The sequence below is a fragment of the Ambystoma mexicanum genome, chromosome 4p (assembly GCF_040938575.1).
Source record: "Ambystoma mexicanum isolate Mex_15411 chromosome 4p, UKY_AmexF1_1, whole genome shotgun sequence".
In the NCBI taxonomy this organism is placed as follows: domain Eukaryota; kingdom Metazoa; phylum Chordata; class Amphibia; order Caudata; family Ambystomatidae; genus Ambystoma; species Ambystoma mexicanum.
The window spans coordinates 382,608,355-382,631,110 of NC_090927.1; the positions used below are offsets into that span (position 1 = coordinate 382,608,355).

Here is a 22,756-nt window from a genome sequence, read left to right on the forward strand (position 1 = left end):
AGTGGCAGTGGTATCTACCCTAACTTTTCTACCGCTTTTATGCTATATAAACGTGGTACTGTTTTAGGCTATTATATTAGCCTCGAACATAAACCCGCTTGATCAAATACTTTTTCTTTTGGCTCCGGTCGGGTTTATTCGCCATTTCTTTTTGGGAAAGTCCTTCTTGTGTTTTACTTTGCGCGGCAAACCAGGTTTGCCTTCTTTGTTCACTGTCTTTTGGCGGACTTCTGCCAAGAAGCCCTCCTCTAGGCGCCTGGGTGTCTAGGTGGTCTGAATGTTAGGGAGGGGTGTAGTCACCCCCTGCACAGGGTATCCTAGGAAACCCAAGTCGCACTTTGCCATGATTGGCTGAGGTGGTTGTCCAGGTTGGGCAACCCCCTTGATGCGTCATTGACAGCCAGGCTCTGTGAATGGAGGATTTTCGCATAAAAGGCAGGACTCTTGGGCTGGAAGTCAGAGTCGCCACTGGAACTACAAGGAACCGAAGAGAAGCGGAGAAGAAGATGGCTGCTGCAACTACCCTGTCCCGGTGAAGCCCTGCTGCAGTACTGAGCTATCTACCCTTCGACAACCAGAGAAGATCCAGTCCGGAGTCTTCTTCCCTTGAGCTTGGTGGGGTCAACCAGCTCATCTTCCACAGCCAGAGGATCCTCTTCTGGGTTGAAATCGCTGCACACTGCCATCTGAAGAGCCTCTCCTGTTTTTAAGGAGCGCACCTTTTATTCACCGTCGTTGCTGCTGGCTTCATCCCTGCGTAGAGCAGACCCCTCCAGAGGGCCTTCTCGTCACCACGACCGAAGTACCAGGAACCGTGGGTCTGCAGGAAACTACCAGGAACTGCCGTGGCACCAGCTTCTTCCTTGAATAAGGTACTGTGTTCTGCTTTGAGGAGCTAGGGTGAATCCCTTTTCTCTTCATCCAAGGTTTGCCCTCGTCTTCCCTCCTTCTTATAACTTTTGCTTCCTCTGTTGACAATATCCAAGTACTCCTGGCAATGTTGAATCTTGAACTGTCCGACTGTGTGATCCTCGACAACAGGTACCCGGTTCCACTTGACACTGGCCCCGGCCTATTGACTCTTGTATTTCTGTCAGCAAGTGTTCTCCGATTCTGTCTGCCCTGACAAAAGTATTGTTATATGATTTTTGCCCCCAACTCTCTGTGGTTAACTCAGGTGTTTAGTGTGTTTTTGCCCCGGTAACATTTCTTGCCACAGATACGCGTATCTTTAGTAAGACCGAACTGTCATTACTGTCAAAAAGTGACCGCATATGTATTCCTGGTAACGTCTTTTGTTTCATAACGGTCTGTTAAAACATAGGGTACTTACCTTGAGTTATACTGTACCAGGTGAATTGGTTGTGTGTAGTGTATTTTACGTGTGGTTTTGAATTTATAGAAGTGCTGTGTTTTATAAAGGATGGTTTAAAAATAAATGTACTTATATTTTTTACATGAAACCTTGAGTCAGTGTTTGCTTGAGTCACAGCAATTGTGGTGCCTTTGTGTAATCTCTGCTACTGCTCGTATACTCTTGAGATAAGCCTGGCTGCTCCGCCACTGCTACCACTTTAACATAGTAGTACAGGCTTGTACCAAAGGTGAACTTGTATTACTACTTGTAGTCTTAATTGTGTGTAGTGGTCCGGAAGGGCGCTTCACAGGAAAAATAAGAGTACAATGTAAAACGCATAAGAAAGAAGAGTTACCATATTGGAACTGTGATGAAATGAGCATGAAACCCATAAAGCTCATTGATGGAGAGAGTTGAATACAAGTGAATTATCATTGTTACATATGAACTGTGATAATGAGGAAAAGAACAAGAGTGTTCCCTAGAGGGGATGAAAGTAGAAATACTATATGTTCCCATAGAGGGATGTGCATGAAAGTGAGAGAAGCCCAAGGTCAACCTTTCTGAATGAGAATATATTGCGTAGTAGAAATAGATACAGACATCCTCAAAAGAGGCGATGAACCATGGAATATATTTCTATCCTGGAAAAAAGGAAAACGTGAGACGGCCAAAATAAAAGAGTGTGAAAGAAGAAAGAGAATATCATGAGTTAATGGACCACGTAGCCTATATAACCAAACAATTTGAACAAAACAAAGACTTGCCTAAAGTGGAATGCAAATTGGGTAGTGTGAAGAATGAACTATCTGAACTGAAAAAGAGTTGCAAAAGAAAACAAGTGCTAGAAGCACAAAGCAGAAGAAGGGAGTCCTTCTCCTACCTTTGTTTTAGTTACAATAAGTGATAGGGTCTGATAGAAATAGTTTAGGATAGTGGACAGATTTCATTTTGGACACTGAGGAAAAGGGGACTGACAAGCACCTTAGTTATTCCTTAGATAGGGAAAACCCCATAGGTATAAGGATGGCTAGGCATTTCTGACTTTAATTTAATAAACCTTACTTAAAAATGTCCTCAGAGTCTGTGTCCTTCTCCTGACCCATCACAAGCCCCAAGTATATCTTCAAAGGTATGGAACTGACCATGACCAGGCCAAAACCTGTCTATCTGAGGCAGGCAGAATTTTGGATGCAAAGGTGACTGCTTTTGTTCCGTTTATCCTGGGTTAGGCTTGGTCCTATTCCTTTGGCTAGGGGTCTGCAACCTGTGGCCTTAAAGATGTTTTGAACTATGACTCCCACAATCCCTCTTCATTGACTATGCTGGCTAGGGTTGATGTGAGTTTTAGTCCAAAACATCTGGAGAGCCAAATGTTGCAGATCCCTGCCTTGGGCACTGGCAACTACAGTGAAGCACATCTTCAACTTGATAATGAATGGTCTGAGACATGGTGTGTTCCAAAAACAACTTTTTGAGATTGTGCCCATCAGGATTAGACTTACTTTAGAAGCCGGGCATTACTCATAAAGGTTTGGGATAAAATGTGTAGTAATCAGAGACCTTAAAAGGATTTGATCTTTTCTTTAGAGTGTTAAAGTGGGACATGAGTAACTGCTGGCAAGGGATAAATCACAGGCCTGGTTCCTTTGCTAAAGATGGTATAGCCCAAGCATTACACTGTGTACATCATGAATATACACTTTCCCTTTCAAATGTTAACACCTACCCCTTGCAACCTGTACAATATTCCCTTCAAAGCATCATTATTACTCTGCTCATTCTCTCTGTAGATCAGAATGTTGAGATATAAGTGTGGGACGTTTCCGACATTTGTCAGCAACGTGGCAATCTTCCTCTGAAAGACATATGTATAGATATATATATACTCCAAACAGAGTGATGAACGCTGCGGGTGATTTTAATTGTTCATGCAATCTAACGATATGCATTCTTCTTTTCAAGGTTGGGGAAGACAGTGGCATTACTTAGCTTCAGTGCCAACAAGGAGATAGTAAGGGATATTGGTTGATAACTTCTCTGTTGAGACCGCAGAGGTCCACGTACAGTTGTAGTTGGAGTCTGCTTTCTTTATAGGAACCCCTGGGCTCTTCCATTTATTGTCTTCAACTGGTTAATTGTCCCATCTGTCTCCGGGCCATAGGGTAGATATTTGGGAGCCTGCTGGCAGTGTTGTCAGAGGTCTAACTTTATGTTTCACAACTCCTTTGTGTCTGCATCTTGTGAACAACTTTCTTCATACTCTTATATAGCACAGTTTTTTCTGCTATTCTACAATGTCCTTCCGTGCAGGCTCGTCAAAAGTGGAGTACCGGGGCACCACTCCTCCTTCTGTGACCATCTTGGTTCTGAAAAGGAGTGTGGTGGATTTAACAAAGAAAAAAAAAAGCTTTACTTACTTTGCATCATGGGGCATGTGCCTTTCACTGGCTTTAGAATGCAAATGTAGTCTTTGGAACTGCAAATAATCTAAACACTGCAAATGCAAAAACGGGTGATATTTCTAACACTTCCAAGGGTTGTCCATGGGATAGGGACAGGGGTGAGAAGGTAACCATAGCCCAGGCCCTATCATATACAGAGTGCTCTAAAAAGCATTCTAAAGACTTGCCTTCAACTAACTCGGATCTGTACTCTCCATATTGATGGTATGTGACATCTGTGTACAACAACTTACATATTGTTTTTTGTGACAATAGTATGTATCAATTACACTTGTAACTATTGTATGTAATGCGCAGAAACCACCTACCTGTTGTAAAGTATGCATCTTGAAATTACATGTACTAAGTGAGCCTACCTGACCAGCGCCACTATGCCCCTGGGCAGATGTGCGCTATACAAATCCAAATCAATTAATAAATAAAAAATACATCATTGTATTGTTTCTCCCCCAAGAGAGCGGCAATCTGACCCTTAGAGGACAAACATGCACTCCTCATCTCGTAATAGGGGCTGGTCCAGAATACTTACCCAGCCTCCTTCCTGACAAAAAGGCTAGGTGAAAAGAGGCTTATAACCCTTGGCGCCCTGCATGAACGTGGAGTCTGCGCTTAAATGGAAACAAAGTTGAACAAAACTATTTCCGCACTGCGGCCCGGGTAAATGCTTAACAAAAATGTTAAAAAATGAAAAACGTGTATAGAAGGCTGAATCCATGTTTGTGTGCATCAGAGAGAGCATTTCTGAGTGAGAGAGAGTATGTGCACATGGCTGTAGCATGTAATTATGTGTGCACGTGTATGTGAAGGCATATGTGTATGAATGAACGCCGTCATATTTCGCTTTACATTCAACCCCATTTCAAAATTCTTGGCTACCATGGGATTTAGAAATTGAGCTGAACGACAGGCAAAATATCAGAACAAACAACGCTGGCTGCTGTATTTTTTTTTTTAAAGTTATTTCACAGGCCTTATTGCTTGAATTAAGGGCACAGCAACATTGACTGTTTTTGTGCACGGATACTGACCTACATTGGCACAGCCAGTGTGTACACGGTTTCTTACAGTGGCATTATTTCTGTAATTTCCCCTGTCCTTCCTCCCTCTTTCTCTCTGAATGGGGCGACCTCTCCTCCTCTCTTCTTGCCTCCCCTCCCAAACGTATCTTCCTTGGGGACTTCAACATCCATCTCGACTCCCCTGATGTGGCCACCGTTCTCTTTGGTGACCTTTGCAATACTCTGTCCCTCAATATGCGCCCCTCTGGCCCAACCCACTCTGCGGTGCACACCGTGGAGGCCCTCATCTCGTCAGACCTCCCTCTCTACAACCCCCTCACTGCCCCTCTCTCCTGGTCCGACCAGTCTCTCCTCTTTTCCTTAATTGACCTCCCCTGGCCCCAGTCTCCCTCCCCCGCACGGCCAGTCTCCTTCTCCGTCATCTGTCCGATGAAGCGTGCGTCAGTCGCTGCCTTTGCTTTCTCATTCATCCCTCCCCTGCCCCCTTCTTCGGGCTCTCCTGACTCTGCCCTAACTAACTTACATCTCTCACTAGCACCCTGGACATCTTGGATCTTTGCCCCTGTCATGAGGATCCACATGAAGCCTGCCACCAAATGCAACTCTTGGTATGACTCCAATTTAGCCGCTTTGAAACCAAAAGTGCAAAGCGGCAGAGTGGAAGTGGCAGACATCTAGCTCATCCCCCCGACAAACTGGCCTGCCGTCTACTCCAAAGGCAATACCGACTTTCGATGTGCTCCGAGAAAACAGCTCATGTCGAACCTCGCATCTCTGGAGCCACAAATAACACAGCTGAACTCTCAAATCTGCAAGGAACTTGCCAATCCTACCACATACTCCTCTTCTCCTCCCTCCCAGGCATTATGCTCTGCACTGGCCTCCCACTTTTTCTCCAAAACTCTTGACATCCTGTCCTCTGTCATCTGCCCCCCCCACCTCCCTGCTTCTTTCACATCTTCGGACCCCTGTCTGCCCCCCCCATACTCTCATCCCTCTATCCCATTGCACCAGATGAGATCTCCAGAGTTGACCGCTCTATGAAAGTCTCCTCTAAACAGGTGCTAAACTGCTCCTCCAGAATCACCAAGGACAATATTGACACTCGCAACTGCCTTGGCTTACCTCTGCAACTACTCGCTTGCCACAGGCTCTTACCCTCAACCCTTCAAGCACTCTCGTGTGCACCCTCTCCTAAAAAAGCTGTCTGCTGACCCCTCTTGGCCGGCTAACTATCAACCCATCTCCATCACCCCTTTCTTGGGAAAACTCATGGAGAAGCTTGTCATTCCCCAACTGACCCTCCACACCGAATTGGCTGGCTGCCTCCATGATCACCAGTGTGGTTTTAGGGCAGCAAGAGGCACTGAAACTGCTCTCCTGAATACTCGAGAAGATCTACTCTCTAATCTGGCCTCTAACAGTCCTTCTGTTCTGATCCTCCTCGAGCTTTCCTCTACTTTGGACCAGGTCAACCACACCATCCTCATAAACCGTCTCTGTGACACCCTAGGCATCACAGACAGGGCAATGGCGTGGCTTACATCATTCCTCTCTAACAATCCCTCCCAAGTTCAAATTGGTCCTTTTCTCTCCTCCATTTCACTCTCTACCTGTGGCATCCCTCAGGGATCTAGCCTATCACTATGGCTCTTCAACATCTACCTGGCCCCTCTAATCTCCACCTACTCCCTTCATTTTCAGTGTTACGCAGACTACACACAGCTCTCTTTCTGGCGGCCTTCCCCTAGTACCTCCACTCCTCTTCCTGCCTTATACCCGACTGACTGACTGCCAGTCAGGCACGGTGCTCTGCCAATGAGCTCTGCCTCAACACCAGCATGACAGAGATCCTTCTCATCAGGGCGCCTGCTCCTAGTTTCCCCCTCACTCTTTGGCCAGATTTCTTGGGTACCCTCCCCTCATCCACTTGTGGGGCAAAAAGTCTTGGGACATTTGGATTCCTCTCTTTCTTTCTCTCCACACATCACAGACCTTGCCACGAAATCCACTTTTCAGCTTCATCTCCTCAGGGGGATTCCATATTACCTCACCTTCCCCCAAAAGCTCAATGTCACCCTGGTTCTCTCTAGGCTGGACTACTACAATAGCCACTTCCTCAACCTTCCCCTTTCCTCCCTTTGCCCCCTCAAACTAATCCAGAATAGGACTGGGAGACTTAGCCTTGGTCTCAAGCCCACGGACCGCATCTCTCCAGCCCTATAATCTCTCGACTGGCACTCAGTGGCTACAAGAATCAAATTCAAAACCCTTTTTTTTATTAGTAATGTGTGCGTTAGTTTACAAAAAAAGTTTCACACCATCAAAGAAAATAACGTACAGAATAAAAACCTATCACAAAGCAAATACACCCAGCTAAACAAAAAACAATACAAAATGTCCACCATCTCAATTTAAAATCATTCATGACATGAATCACTAAGCAAAACACTTAGCAGCTATTCACCTTGACAGAAACATTTAATTGAAAGGAAAGAGTCTTCAAATCAGCCCGTGTAATTCATGGACAAAGTGTCATATCAGTATACACGCTTCTTAAACAACTAAAAGCCCACTCTTTTTGCCCGATTGGATGACACATGACAAAATGTAAATTTTACTCAGCTACAACACAGTTCATTCTTTGTAATAATTCATTTTTGATTTTAAAGAGTAGCCGGCGCAAAGAACACAAATGATTTGTGAGGATTATTCATACATTTGTCCCATAACATTTCCTGTGATGTCTCCGTATTCATCACATTTTTGTCCCCCAAAAAAGCAATTCTGTCATTCTCAAAATGATTGCAATAAATGACCAAATGCTTCATGGATTCTTTTTGTGACGTTATATTGCAAAAGCAACATCCCTCTAAATTAAAGGAAAGCCACTGGCTAATGCATTCTTTGCAATGTAACTGATTCATGCGAAACCGCATGTATATGTCACATATTTTTGCATCGGGAAAACACTCAACATACATCAATCTTGGTAAGCTTTTATGCGTGTGTAAAGCAAATTCCTGGTAAGACAAGTAAGAGCCAATTTCTTCCTGAGAATCAACCCAATCCATCTGATCTAACTTTTTTTTGGAATACCCCGCACGTGTGATCAGATCTTCTTTCATGATGTTAATGCGTTGTAACGCATAATCCATTCTTTTTTTGAAAAGATTGACTGAATGTGGATTCTGTGTAGCCAGCATCCTAGAGAATTGGATCCAACATTTTAGCATATGCATTTAATTGACGCCACAAGAATCGAGCTGATAAGCTTGAGAGACCAAGTTCCTTGCGTATGCATGTGTTTGGCAGAGAGTTAGCCAACCCCAAAATTTGCTTCCATAGGCGAGCTTGAAGAGAGTTAAGAATACAGTCAATATCATGAAGACATATTTCTATGTTATATAGAAGTACCACTTCAATCTTAAATAAATAAAATTGAATCGCAGGACTTAAAGAGAATTTGCAGTATTTGAGATAGACTATCCTTAATTGGGAAATCAAGGGTCTCATTTTTGCTACTAAGGAATCGTGCCAGTGTTTTTTAGAAAAGTCATTTGTGAAATCAAAGCCTAGATACTTGAGCACAGATATTCTTTCCAACGTGATATTGTTGATTGTCCAGAAGAAGCGTGGATTTTTTTTTTCTCCTGACAAAATTAATATCTTTGATTTTCCTACCTTGGGACGTAAATTATGATCAAAAGCAAAAGAAGAAAAGGCCTGTAATTTGTATTAAAATTCAAAACCCTTTGCATCATCCGCAAGGCTGTCTGGGGCCTCGGACCTCTCTACATCCAGCTTTCCCTCCGGGTACCTCCTAGCCAGAACCCTTCGGTCTTCTGGCTCCAACTCTCTGCAGGTCAAACGTTTCTCCAAGCAGAGAGTGGGAGGTGGATGCCCCACCACAGCTGGTGCCTCCATCCAAACAGCCTCCCTCCTCCCCTCAAACGTGCACCGGATCTTTGCAAGTTCCGGAAACTTCTGATGACCTTCCTATTCTCCTTCTCCTTCACTCTCCCCCTCCAGTGCTAAACTCTCCACCTGCCGCTGCGACTGGGGCCTGGTTCCTTCAGAGTCATGCAGGAACCAGACCACCCCACACCAGTCCCTCCCAGCAGTCTTTGTCAGCACTTGCCTTCGGGCGCCCTTTCACGAACTATCCCAACCCAGTCCTCCTGACCACTGCACTCTCCCCCCCAGCCCCTCCTCTTCCCCCTGGCACTTGTCACCATGTCCTGACCAGCACTTGCCGGTACACCACTCTTGCACTTCTCCCTCTTCCCCCACCCCTTTGCACTTATCACTTTGCCATGCACGTGCATGGTTGGATTGTCAAAAGGCCAATATAACCGTTTCTTGGTTGTATTCTTATGATTACCAAGTTCTCCTCCCCCATCCTGTCTTGTGGCGCCTAGAAACACCTGTGTATAGGCACCTTACAAATGTCCAATATCATTTTTTATTTTTTTTATTTAGGCATAACATGAATGTTCTCAAGTGCAGACTAGCATAGATTTCAAGAAGATGGTTTGCAACATTAGCACAACCTGCGTAGACCGTGTTTCTTTCAGTGCATTTTGTTGGCATTATGGACAAAGCAAAAAAAAAAAGCTTTATTATATGGGGGCCCTTGCAAACATGGGAACACTAGGATGCACTGGCACAGCCAACATAGATTTGCCTTCTACCGTGGCACTAATGCATGCAGAGCGAAGCCAACATGAGTGCGTTCTTATGTGGCAATGCTGGCTTATATTGACACCGCAAGCATGAAAATGTCCACTTATACTGGCATACATTAATACGCCTAGATGTTCTGAGACTACATTGTTTGTGATTTGGTGCAATAGAAAAGCCTTAGAACATACTACAAAAAAAACGTTAGGGGCAAAGGCATCAATAAAATGTGTTGAAAAAAACTCCATTGTACTTTTGGCATCTACCTACCAGCATCTTCTGGTTCTTTTTCATGAGTTACCCTACAAAACAGTCTATATACATGGGTTTTAGCCACATTTTCCACAACATGTGTGCTGCAAAAAACACCATTTTGAACCATTTTTTAAAAATAATTTCCCTGGGAGGAGAACCTCCCAGTTGTCTCCTGGATTGGCAGGGGCTCCGTTGACTGAGGATCCCTCGCTACACGCTTGATCACTCGTAACTATTTGCCATGAAAAATACACAACCCTTGTTTAAAAAAAGAACATTTTTTAAAAAAAACACCACTGACCCGGGCTCGTCACTTTTTCTATGCTGGAGGGATCCAGCTTTAATTTGAGGCTTCTGTGTTTGTGCCTTGCGAGAACAGCCAGGCTGTACTTTGAATAGTACATTTTTCCATGAGCCTTTTGAACTCTGTCACTGTGCCTGTAGCCTAGACGATTTGCATGGGCACCACAAAACGCTTTAGGCTCACAGATTGAACACTAACCTTTGTATTGATGCAGCATGTTCTTTTACAAGTCAAATGGGATCACAGCGAAGTCTGAGCGTTATCAACTGGGCTTCATTCCCGCTAAGTCTCACCACACAATGTCGTTTCACCCTTTTGGTTGTCTCACTGTTATTAGTCTTCACTTTGGTGCAAGCTTCTTTGTTGTCTCATCAATCAACTCCTGCATCCACCAGTGTGGTCACACTTTGAGCGGCCCCCGGCGGCACACTTTGGCAAAGTAACCATGGCAGCTCTAGCAGGAAATTAGCAATCATTTCCTACGTGAAATTAACAGTTGCGCAGGAAATAAGCTCTCCTGTTGACAGACCTATCTTCTAGCCCTTTTGCTCTGGGCACTTTCTTCTTTCGCTCTGTTTTTCGTCTCACAGTACAGTACATTGTGTTGAACGAATCAGCATGCTGTCAATCTGCTGTTACTTTCTTTGGTGCACTGGTTTCTTCACTTGCTCGAGGAATGGTGAACAAATGATACATCTTTGGTTTGTACGGTTTTTCTTCTAGTGCTTGACATAATTTGTGTCCAACAGCATGTCACCCACCATGGTATTAGTGTAATCTTTAAAATGATCATGGTAACAGATAACTCGGGGAGGCCAACTGCATAGTCATCTGATTTTTACACTTTGGGGTCAGGTGTATAACTTCAACATGGGGAGATGGCAGCCTTGCCATGCCATAAATTGTCTATTCCAGCTCCTCATTGTTTCTTCGTAGACTGTCGTCTTGAGCATATGGTTGCGTGGCACTTCTTTAAAAATGGCAATGTGTAGTATTGTTAACCTATCTCAGGAATACAGGGCTCGTCACGTGAAGCAAGCACGAGAAGAGATCTACTGGAGGATGTCATAATGCATATGACGTACATGTGCTGGGAGCGAGCGAGGATTCAAATGTTAACAGTAGTGCTCGGCAGCCGGTGGAGCCCGATAGATTAACTTAGCATTTGCTCTACATGTAAGATATAATAAATACATATATCGTTTCATCCTTCCGCCTCTTTGTGAATACCTTATACTTCACGTGGCGATGAGGTTTCGGGCTCCACCGCCTCCTTCAACCCGCGCATCCAGTTTGCTGCCTCCCGAAGCGCATCCACTTTGCTGCCTCGCGAAGGACGATTCCCGGAGAAAACGGGCAGCTCCGCTGTGCTTCCCCGAGCGTGGCAGTGGCCCATCTATGGTTGTGGCCGCTCCGTGAACGTAGCAGCGGCCACCACATAACCTCACCGCCGCCGAGCCTACGAACAAGCAAGTAAGTGCTTTTAAGTCGTGTCACAGTGAAACAGTCTCGGGCTAAAACTCTTCCCTGCACAGCCAGCCCATATTTCCTGTCTACAGAGACACAGCTACCATATACCACAGTATAGATGTGCAAGGAACTTGATGCATTACATGTTATAAGTTGGTAAGTCTCAAAAGACTGGAACTCTGCTTTGTACAGCCAACCCATAATTCCTGCATACAGGAACATAGCTACCGTGTACCACAGTATAGATGTGCAAGGGATTCATTACATTTCACGTTGTTAAGTGGCAAGTCTCAAAGAATGCATGACACGAAGTACAATGCTATTCAATGGGAGTAGCAATATTGAATTGTGGATGTGAACAGGATCCCAATTTTACAAATTCACAAGAGCACACCAACATTGCTGTGTACACCCATAATTAAAGCCAAGTTTCAAGGAACCATTCACCATGGCATTCAGTGGTGTTCCACCTCCCATATTTTTTTTTGACAGATGTGCGGGAACCGTCAATACCATGGAAGAGATGGATCAAAGCCTTCGAGCACTATGCAGGAGTAGTGTGTGGCCAAAATTGTAGTGTAGATAAAAGGAAATCTCTTTTGTTGCACTGCCTAGGACCATCTGGACAAGAAAAATGTGAAGATTTACCAGAACTATCACCCAAAGAGAGTGCAGATTTGAATGACTATGAATGTTCAGTAAAAAAAATGGGCAAACATTATGAAAAGAAATTAAGCACTATACTGGAGCGATACAAATTTGGAAAGAATGTTCAAGACGAAGGCGAAAGCGTCGAACAATACATAACTAATCTAAGAAAATTAGCCAGAACATGTAAATTTAATGCACAATTGGACGAGAGACTACGAGACCAATTCATGTTGGAATGCAGAAGCAGTAAAGTGAGGGAGAGGTTATGGGCTGAAGATGATCCACCTCTTGACATAGTTCTGAGGATAGCCAAAGAGTTTGAACATACAGAAAAATGTGTTCAAGAACTAGAGAACAGAATGCAATTCGTGGAAATTAAACAGGAAACTCCTAAGAGCAATAGCAATATGAACGCAAATAAAAGCAATGAATCAATAGCCCAAGTGATAAACGTAACTAACAACAAAGACAAACCAGAAAGGTCTCGTAGATCATCTTGGAATGAGAATAGAAAGAGCAGAGGTGGACCCAGGACATATGAGAAGAGAAGGAGTCCACGCAGACAAAGAGGCAACCCAAGAAGAAGAAATGAAGGAAAATGTTTTAGATGTGACGGTACTGACCATTGGGCTGATAATGTCCAGTTTTGAAAATCATATGTGGTAAATGCAAGGGCAAAGGCCACTATGCCAGATATTGCAAAGCATCAAATACCTCCATGAATTGGATCGGCAGCGATAATTACAGTGATGATGATGATGATGAATGTGTGTTTGTTATATCTGATGAAGAACATGAGGAAGAAATGGAGAGCCCCAAAGCCACAGTGTGTATAGATGGGGTGAATATGCACATGATGGTTGATTCTGGTGCCAAATACACACTCATACCACAAGAGATCTGGGACAAAAGGAAACATGAATATTTGCATGAACCTGACATTCGACCCAGAGCCTATGGTGGGATTAAAATAGATATCATCGGATGGTTTTGGGGTACATTCAAATTTAAAGACAGAAAAGCAAATGGGAAGATTTACATTACAAAAACTGGGAGAATTCCTTTGTTGAGCTGGAGTCGTCAAAGCAAACTCAAAGTTAAGTTGGATGCCAGTGCTAATGAGTCAGTAATGAATATTGAAAATGATGAAGCAATAAAACATGTAACATATGAAAGAATAGAGGAAGTGATGAAGAAAGTTTTCAAGAATGAGATTGGATGTTTACGTGGATATTCACATGAAACCAGGATGTGTTCCAGTGGCGCAGAAAATGCGCAATGTCCCTCTTTCTATGAGAGAAGAAGTAAAGAAAGAAATAAAAAATTTAGTTGAGCAATGTGTCCTAGAAAGCATTGATGCCAGCGAATGGGTATCCCCGTTGGTTGTCCTGAGAAAGAAATCTGGGAAATTGAGAATATGTGTCGACATGCGAGAGCTGAATAAATGTGTAATTCCTGACAGACATCCGCTTCCAAATATTCAAGAAATAGTTTCCACGATTGGTCCATCGAAGCGGTTCTCTACACTTGATTTGACTTCAGCATACCATCAAGTGAATTTACATAAAAAATCCAGGTGCAGGACAGCATTTATTATGCCAGATGGTTTATATCAATATAAGAGACTACCTTTTGGGCTTGTTTTAGCCACATCCGTCTTTCTGAAGATCATGCATAAACTGTTTGAAGGAGACCATGGTGGTATATGTTTCCAGGATGATATATTGATACCGGCATGACTAGGAGTAAGGAAAAATACTTAGGGCATACCATATCAGCTGAAGGAGTACGACCCAAGAAACAACTGTTAGATGCGATAGAAAATATGCGAAGGCCCAAATCTAAAGAGGAATCTGTCATTGGCATGGCAGAGTACTATTCGAAATTCATGCGTAATTTTGCTATGCATACTGTTCCTCTCCGAGAGTTACTGAAGAAGAAAATATTTGCATGGGACACAGAATGTGAAATAGAATTTGTATGGATAAAACATGAACTAAACAAAGCACCGTCATTGAGAAACTTCAAAAGTGGAAAAAAAAACGTTGTCACGACAGACGCTAGTAATGTAGGCCTTGGTGCAGTCGTCACGCAAGAAATTGATGGGAAAGAGAGGTTGATAGCCTTTGCGTCCAGATTGTTGAAAGGAGCTGAAAAAACATATGCAGCCATTGAAAAAGAAATGTTGGCCATTAAATGGGCTGCAGAAAAGTTTAGGAATTTCATTTGGGGTGCAGAGGTGGAGTTCCGCACGGACCACAAACCATTGGTCCATGTTATAATGAATAAAGGTTTGGACAATGTCTCGAATCACATGAAAAGATGGGTCATACTTATGCAAGAATATAATTGTATATTGAAATATGTACCAGGCAAGAAAAATCGTGCTGCCGACTGTCTTTCAAGGCTCACTAATGTCTCAGAAGTAGATGATGTTGAAGATATGGAATCCGAAGTTGTATTGAATATTGAAGGATTGTCTATATCAGAAAAAGAATGGAAAGAAGCAGAGGAGTTGGACGACACGTTCAATAAGTTGAAATACATCATTTTAAGTGGTAATTCTTTGACCAAGACTAAATATGAAGAAAATGGACTATTGGAAAGTTGCGAATGAACTGAAGGTGGAGAATAACAGAATTATGAGGAGTGACAGAATTGTTCCACCTGTCAGTCTGCGCCAAAAGATCATTGCGTTAGGTCATGAGGGCCACCAAGGAATTGTAAAGACGAAAAGAAGAATACGAGATGAATTCTGGTGGCCAGGATATGATCTACAGGCTGAGAGAGTCATACGTGACTGTATCCTTTGTAAAGAGAGTGATAGAGGATGTGTGGATGAGAAATACCTCATGGTAGTTACTGAACTCCCAGGTAACATTTGGGAAGACCTTGGTATGGACATAGTAGTCCCAATCTACAGTGAGGGTAAACAACAATATTGTCTAGTAATCATTGATCTTTTAACTAGATGGGTTGAAGTCATGATTAAACCATGCATGACTGCAAAAATGGTGGTTGATTTCTTAAAAGAAGTATGTGGAAGGGAAGGTTTACCAAAAAATATACTAACAGACAATGGAGTTCAATTCCGTTCAAAAGAAATGCAAAGGTTTTGTGTGGAAAATTCCATTGTAAACAAGAAAAGCGCCATATATCACCTGCAAACAAACGGAGTGGTCGAGCGTTTTAACAGGGTACTTAAAGATGCTGTGCGATGGGCTTGGGCCAATGGCGTGAAATGGGAAGAAGCTGTTAGACAAAAGATTAATGCACACCACTTCACAACACACTGTACGACTGGCCTGTCGCCATTCGAAATGAGTAGAGGCCGGAAAGCAAACACTAAGTTAACACCATCTTGGTTGAAAAGAATGACCGTGATAAGGAAGGATTTTGGAGATGCTTGTCAGAACATCAAAACTATGCAGTTGAGAAATAAAAGAGCTCATGATGTGTCTGTAGGTACTTAAAAATAAAAAGATCACCATTGATGGTTGGGGGACGGGTGAGAATCAAACTCCCACCTGTATTGAGAGATGGTCCATGTAAATGGTCCAAACCTGTTGGGGTCATTGAAGTGTTTAAACATGCGGTGAGGGTTGAAGATGGAAGAGTCTGGAATATGGAAAGAGTATGTGTGTGGGATACACCTTTAGTGAATGCACCGACGCATGATGGTCATAGTGAGTCAAGAAGGGGAATGAATGTAAATGGTACTGGTGATGTTGAGAAATGTCAGAGAGATGTAGTACATGAGAAAGACTCATCAAATGATATTGAGAAATGTCAGAGAGAAGTGGTACATGAGAAAGACTCATCAATAATTTCCTTGCCAAAACCTAAAACAGATATCTCACGCACATCAAGAAGAGGAAGAGTCATTCATGATCCCTGTGGATTGAAAGACTTTGTGTGGGAGCACTAAACTCAGGACAATTTATAAAGAGTCAGTTTAGTTGTGTTATCAAATAAATTAAGAAGGGTAGATGTGTAGTATTGTTAACCTATCTCAGGACTTCAGGGCTCGCCACGTGAAGCAAGCACGAGAAGCGATCTACTGGAGGATGTCATAATGCATGACATACGTGTGCTGGGAGCGAGCGAGGATTCAAATGTTAACAGTAGTGCTCGGCAGCCGATAGAGCCCGATAGATTAACTTAGCATTTGCCCTACATGTAAGATATAATAAATACATATATCGTTTCATCCTTCCGCCTCTTTGTGAATACCTTATACTTCACATATGGTTGCGTGGCACTTCTTTAAAAATGGCAACAATCCTCTGGCCTTCCATCAAAAGTGTACTAATGGCGCATTTATGCCTCTCACCGCTTCCATGTAGTTATCAAACAGGAGAAGTCCGGATGAATTTAATGGGAGCTTGTCAACATGTATTTCGACAAGATGTGCACCTCGTTCCATCAGGTTAGTGATAACATTTTGTTAGCGATTGGGTAGGAGGGAGGGGTCACAGACGCGTGATATTAATGTGACAAACCTACGGGTATTAAGCGCGTTATAAATAACCTATCATATCATATTTGCAAATCAAGGGTGAAGGGGAGACACGAGGAGTTTCGTGGAGTAGGGTCAATGAGGGTCTAACCTCCCTGCTGGCATCAGGCCAACCTCAGCTCACCTTTGGCAGCAATCAGATTCCCTCTGCCAGCAATAAGCTAAACTCTGAGAACTCACATCCAGTCTTAACAAGCCATTTCCCACATGACATTGTTAACCCTATGATCACTTATTACCACATCCCAGATGCCCTTAAGCTTGCTTTGCAAGCCAACAATGCCCCGATCTCATTCTACTAACCCTAGATCGCTAAGCGATAACTAGCTTGTAGGTGAGCAGTATGCTTGCATAAAAGGAACGGGTGATGCAGTATGGAGCGGCCTGTTTGTGTAAGGTATGTTTGCAGGAGTGATGAAAGCAGATGCTTGCTAGGAGGGGTTGTCCCGTTTATCTGGTGTACATGGTAATATGATGGATCATGTACTTACCTTAAACTGCCACTTAGAAGCTGTAAGGACAAGCAATAGAGAATGCCTTCACCATTCTGAGTCCAGTTGTCCTTTGATGTGCAGATCTCAATCCTTTGAGCGCTTCCAGTCCTACCTCTATGCGGGCTATTGGGGGGCCCCCTCTGCTATCAATTTATGCCCCTCTCAGCACCTAATGGCAATCCCGCAAAGTAGTTATAATATATGCCCGTCTATGCCGTGTCTAACGCCAGTCAGCAAGCCCACACCGCCCTTTACCAGGCTAGCTATAAAAACGTGACAGTCCTCACAGCATTTTAGTAACAGAATTGGACTGAACCCAATTCGACTATCCCCATCTAGCATCTATTCTCACTGGGAAAATGCGTATTTCACTATCTTTCATCTGATGTTCTCTACTGCACAGTCCTGCTTCTACGAGTCTGCTCAATGATTACGCTCGTTGTGAGCGAAACTTCTTTGTAGAGTACATAGAAGAGATTGCACAAGTCAATCACAAATCCTGCATGTCCCGCTGAGAATTCAAATTTTGATTAGTTGCCTAAAGAGAGGAACGGACATAGCAACGTGGCCCTATCACGTGCTGTTCACGTTACGTTCCTCAAAGCGTACCATAGACTTTAGGTAGGGTAGTGTCTAGTTCCCACCGAGAAACGGACCATAGCAACGGTCCGCCTACTCTTCTTCCGTGACCTCCGAAGTCATCACTGTTATTTTCGTGAGCAATTTCAGTTAGCAGGAAGCGCGAAGGGTTCGGCTTCGGCTGCCGGTGCTGTGCAAGTAAGTAGCAACTAGTTCCCATCCGAGAAACTGACCATAGCAACGGCCCGCCCATATTTTTTACGTGACGTCCTACGTCATCATTGTGATTTCTCCGAAGCAATGAAGTGGTTCCCTAGCGGCTACAGACCGAAAGACTTCAATGCTTGGACGCACTCATAGCTCTCAACCATTTATGTCGCAAAGGCGGGTGAAAACACCCGATTTTATTTTTGGCGGGTGAGAGGCCCATTGAAACGAATGGGCGTGCATGAGGCTTGGCGGGTGAGTCAGCAAGGCGGGTGACACCCGCCAAAAGCGTGTGAGTTGAGAGCTATGCGCACTGGTGTAGTGAGCATGGTGTCCGGTTAGTAGGGTCCGTTCCTCAGATGGGAACTAGATCCGGGCGTACTCAGGCAGGGCGGTGCCTGGGAGGAGGGTGCTGGGCTTGAGGAGCCGGTGCGGTCTCTCTAGGCGGGTGCAGGGGGAGAGTGTGCCTGGAGGAGGAGGTAAGGATGGCAAAGGGGGGTGGGAAGGCTGACAAGAAAGGAGGGGTGGAGGAAGGGGAGAAGAGGGAGAAGACACAGTCTGTGAACCCTACACCTGTGGGGGGGGAAAGGGGGCGAGTGAGGGACTGCATCGCAGCAAATCTCCACTGAGGAATGATGGAGGGGGCTGGTCCCGAACATCTCAGGGTCAGGGATCCAGGAAAAGTGCGTTTTGGAGGGGCTGGGGGCCTCAGGGAGCGGTATGTCTGGGGAGGAGCAGATGCAGTATAAAAGTGTGTGGAAGGTGGTATCGAAGCCTGAAAGTCGGGTAAAGACGTTTCAGGGAGTGAATCCGATGGTGATTGCTGAATGGGTGAAAGAGGCTGTGCGGGATGTCACTCGGGTGCAAGTGGTGGCTGTGGGTCGGTTGTTGGTGGAGGGGATGGATGCTGGCAATAAGGAGGTGGGTTGTCTGGGTAGACATGCGGTGCGAGTGTTTGATCAAAGTGGTGTGCCGTGTAAGGGGGTGTTGTATGGAGTACCGGTGTCCGTGAATATGTCTGAGGTGTTGGAGCAGCTGGCGGATGTGGGGGTAGTGGAGGCTGGGGAGGAGAGATGCACAAGGGGATGTGGTGTCAACAACTGTGGCAGTGAGGTTTGCGAGGGCGGAGTGTCCGGAGGTAGTAGTGTTGGGTTATCAGAGGTTCCGTGTGAAAGCTTATGTAGCGTTGCCTTTGAGATGTTACAAGTGTCAGCAGTTTGGACATGTGGCGAGAGTATGCAGGAATGAGAGGCACTGTGGGAGGTGTGGTGGAGATCATGATATTAAGGAATGCAAGGGGGAGACCCCGGAGAAGTGTGTGAATTGTGGAGGGGGGCACTCTACTGCGTTTAGGGGGTGTGAGAGTCACAGGGTGGCAAGAGAGGTGGTGCAGGTGAGGGCGGCAGAAGGTTTGTCATATGCGGAGGCAGTGGCAAGGGTGAAACCGGTACGAGTAGTGAACGAGGTGTGTGGGAGAGAGTCGGTGGTGGATGAGGCTGCGGGAAGGAAGAGAGTGGTGGGAGAGGTGAAAGGCGTAGAAATGGTGGTTGTCCCGTAAACTGAGTTTATGTGCTTTATAGTGAGTGTGCTGGAGCTGGTTCAGGGGAATTTGTCTGTCAGTGTGTCGGATATTACGAAAGGAGTGGTGGAAGCAATGAGAAGGTTTTTGAATGTTGTGGATGTGTTGGAACTTGATGTGTTTAAGAAGGTGGCCAAAGTGCGGAAACTGAGTGTGGTGTCGGCCTGAGAATTTTGCAGTGGAATGCGAGGAGCTTGTTGAGGAATGGGCAGGAGTTGAAAGCGGTGTTGTGTGGGGAATTGAATGTTGATGTGGTTTGTATTCAGGAAACATGGTTAAGGGGTGATCTGAGGTTTGTGATTCCGGGTTTTGAGTTGTTTCGTAAGGATAGGATGGAGGGGACAGGGGGCGGTGTAGCTCTGGCAGTTCGGAAGGGGTTGGTTGCAAGGGAGATTGTGGTAGATGGAACTGTGGAGGTTATCGGGGCGGGGATTCGGGTAGGGGGATCGGAAGTTTTGGTGTTGAATTATTATAATCCGTGTGAGGTGGTGGAGGTGGATGTGCTGTCTGGAGTGATAAGGGGACATGTGGGACCTTGTGTTTTATGTGGCGATTTCAACAGTGCCAATACGTTGTGGGGTAGTGATCGAACGGATGCGAATGGGGAACTGCTGGAGGGTATGGCGGATGAATTGAGTCTGTTTTTGCTGAATGACGGTTCGGGCACGCGGTTGGATGTGAGGACTGGGAAGTTGTCGTGTTTAGATTTGACCTGGGTGTCTGCTGCGATTGCGGTTGAATGTGACTGGACGGTGCGCGAGATGGGGATATGGGGAGTGATCATTCTGGCATTTTGGTGACTGTGAGGGGTGAGGTAGGGGTCAGATCTCGGATGCTTGGGAGTCGATTGAATTTTAGGAAGGCTGATTGGGAGTTGTATAAAAGATTATGTCAGGAATTGATTATTCCTCGAGATAGAGATGGGGGGTGGATGAATGGAATGAGCATTTGGTGCAGGGAATGAGAGCGGCGTCGGTGGCAGCAGTTCCGGAGGTTGAGAAGGGGAAGGGTGGGAAGGTGGAGGTTCCTTGGTGGTCGGTGGAATGTTCAAGGGCTGTGGCAGCGCGTAAGAAAGTGAGGGCCAGGGCGGTGAGAACGGCAAGGTTGGAGGATTTGTTAGCTTATAAGAAGGCGAAGGCGGTGGTACAGAGGGTGATTAGGGAAAGAAAGCGCGGATATTGGAGGGGCTATTGTGGGTCTCTGGGGAGTAATTCTGGTGTGGGTGAGGTTTGGAAGCAGTTCAAGCAGATGTCTGGGTTGATGAGGCCTCAGGGTGGTATGTCTGTGTTGTTGAAAGGGGTGGAGGTGGTCATTGAAGATGGGGGGGGGGGGAAGGCGAATTTGTTGGGGGAGCATTTTGTGGGAGTGCACAGTTCAGAGAACTTTCCAGAGGCGGTGAGACTAAGTATGGGAGTGGTTGAGGAGGAGAAGCGGGAGTTGTTGGCGAATGTTGGGCCTTGGGAAGAGCAGTATGAGGTTCCCTTTTCTATGGTGGAGTTGGATGGGGCGATTCGGAAAGGGAAGTGGTCTAGCCCAGGGGTGGATGGAGTCATGTATGTATTTTTGGAGAAGTTGTCAGTGGAATGTAAGTTGGAGGTGTTAGCATTGTTCAATGAGATCTGGAAGAGTGGAGTTTTACCGAGGTTATGGAAGAGAGCGATTGTGGTAGCGATTCTAAAGAATGGCAAGGTCCCGACAGAGTGTAAGTCTTATAGGCCGATTGCGCTGACTGTTGTGATGTGTAAGGTTATGGAACGGATGGTAGTTGAGTGTTTGGGGTTTTATTTGGAGTCAAATAGGTGTTTGAGTAATTTTCAGAGTGGGTTCAGGAAGAATCGGTCGGTGGCAGATCCGTTAGTGAGGTTGGTGACTGGAATGGAGGAGGCGTTGTGTGATGGGGAGATGGTGGGGGCGTTCTTTTTGGATTTGGAAAAGGCTTATGATATGGTGTGGAAGAATGGGTTGCTGGTGAGACTGTTGGAGATGGGTGTGAAGGGGAGGATGTTTCGGTGGATTAAGGCCTTTCTGGCTGACAGGACCTTTCAGGTGAGCGTGAGGGGGGTGTTGTCTGAGGTTTGGAAGATGGAGAATGGGACGCCGCAGGGGAGTGTGATTAGTGCAATGTTGTTTAATGTGATGGTGGATGGGTTGATTCGAGCTTTGGCGGGTTTTGGGTGTCAGGTGGATTTCTTTGCAGATGATGGTGTGGTCTGGGTAAGAGGGCGGAGTTTGTTGTTGGTGCAGAGTCGGCTGCAAGCTGCGATAGTGTGTATGGAGGAGTGGTGTGGGAAATGGGACTTTTCGGTGCCTGTAGATAAAAGTGTGAGTATGGTTTTCTCAAGGAAAAGAGTGCAGTAAGGGTTGGACTTGGTTTTGAAAGGTGAGAGGGTGAAAAGCGTGGAAGAGTTTCGGTACTTGGCGGTGATTTTGGATAAGAAGTTAAATTGGAATTTGCAGGTGAATGGCATGGTGGATAAGTGTAAACGTAGATTGAATTTGTTGCGGGCGGTGACTGGCAAAGAGTGAGGTGCGCAGCAGAAGTGTCTACGAATTTTGTATAAGGGGTTGATTTTGAGTGTGATGGATTTTGGATGCCAGGTGTCGGTGGGTTTCACCGCGAGTCAGAAGTTGCGGTTGGATAGGGTACAGGCGAGGGCATTGAGGGTGTGTTCGAGTGTGATGAGGTCCTCTCCAGTGAATGCAGTTCAGGTGCTTGTGGGAGAGATGCCGTTGGGGTTGAGGAGGGATGAGTTGAATATGAGATGGTGGGTGAAAAGCAGTGCGAAGAGTGTGGCTCATCCGGTGCATGAATGTTTGAAGTATAATTGGAGGTTTGACTATTATAGGGACCGGTGGAGGTGGAAGGGGGGCACTTTTGGGTTTCACATGTGGGAGAAAGGAGTGCAGTGGGGTGTGGGCGATTTGATGACTGTGACGGTACAGATTTGGAGAGATGGCCGAGGTGGATGATGGGGTCTCCAAAGGTGTGTTTGGAGTTGGCGAATGTGGTGTCGAAGAAGAGGATTTGGGGTGAGATCAAAGCTTTGGGTCAGGCGCATGTGGCAGGAAAGGAAGGAAGCAAGGTGTTCACGGATGGTTCGAAGGATCCTGTGTCTGGGAGAGTGGGTATGGCGTATTATCTGGAAAGTACTGGGGAGTATAAAGTGGGACGAA

The 22,756-nt window shown here is 45.2% G+C and overlaps 1 protein-coding gene across 1 annotated transcript in view; it reads right to left on the reverse strand.

Annotated features, from left to right (window-relative positions):
- The window catches only part of GEN1 (GEN1 Holliday junction 5' flap endonuclease), a 742,451-nt gene extending 724,428 nt beyond the window's left edge, over positions 1-18,023 (reverse strand). The window contains exon 1 of the mRNA XM_069605926.1: positions 17,215-18,023. The gene's annotated coding sequence lies outside the window, so the exon portion shown is untranslated. The remainder of the gene's footprint in view (positions 1-17,214) is intronic.
- Positions 18,024-22,756: the final 4,733 nt, after the last annotated feature.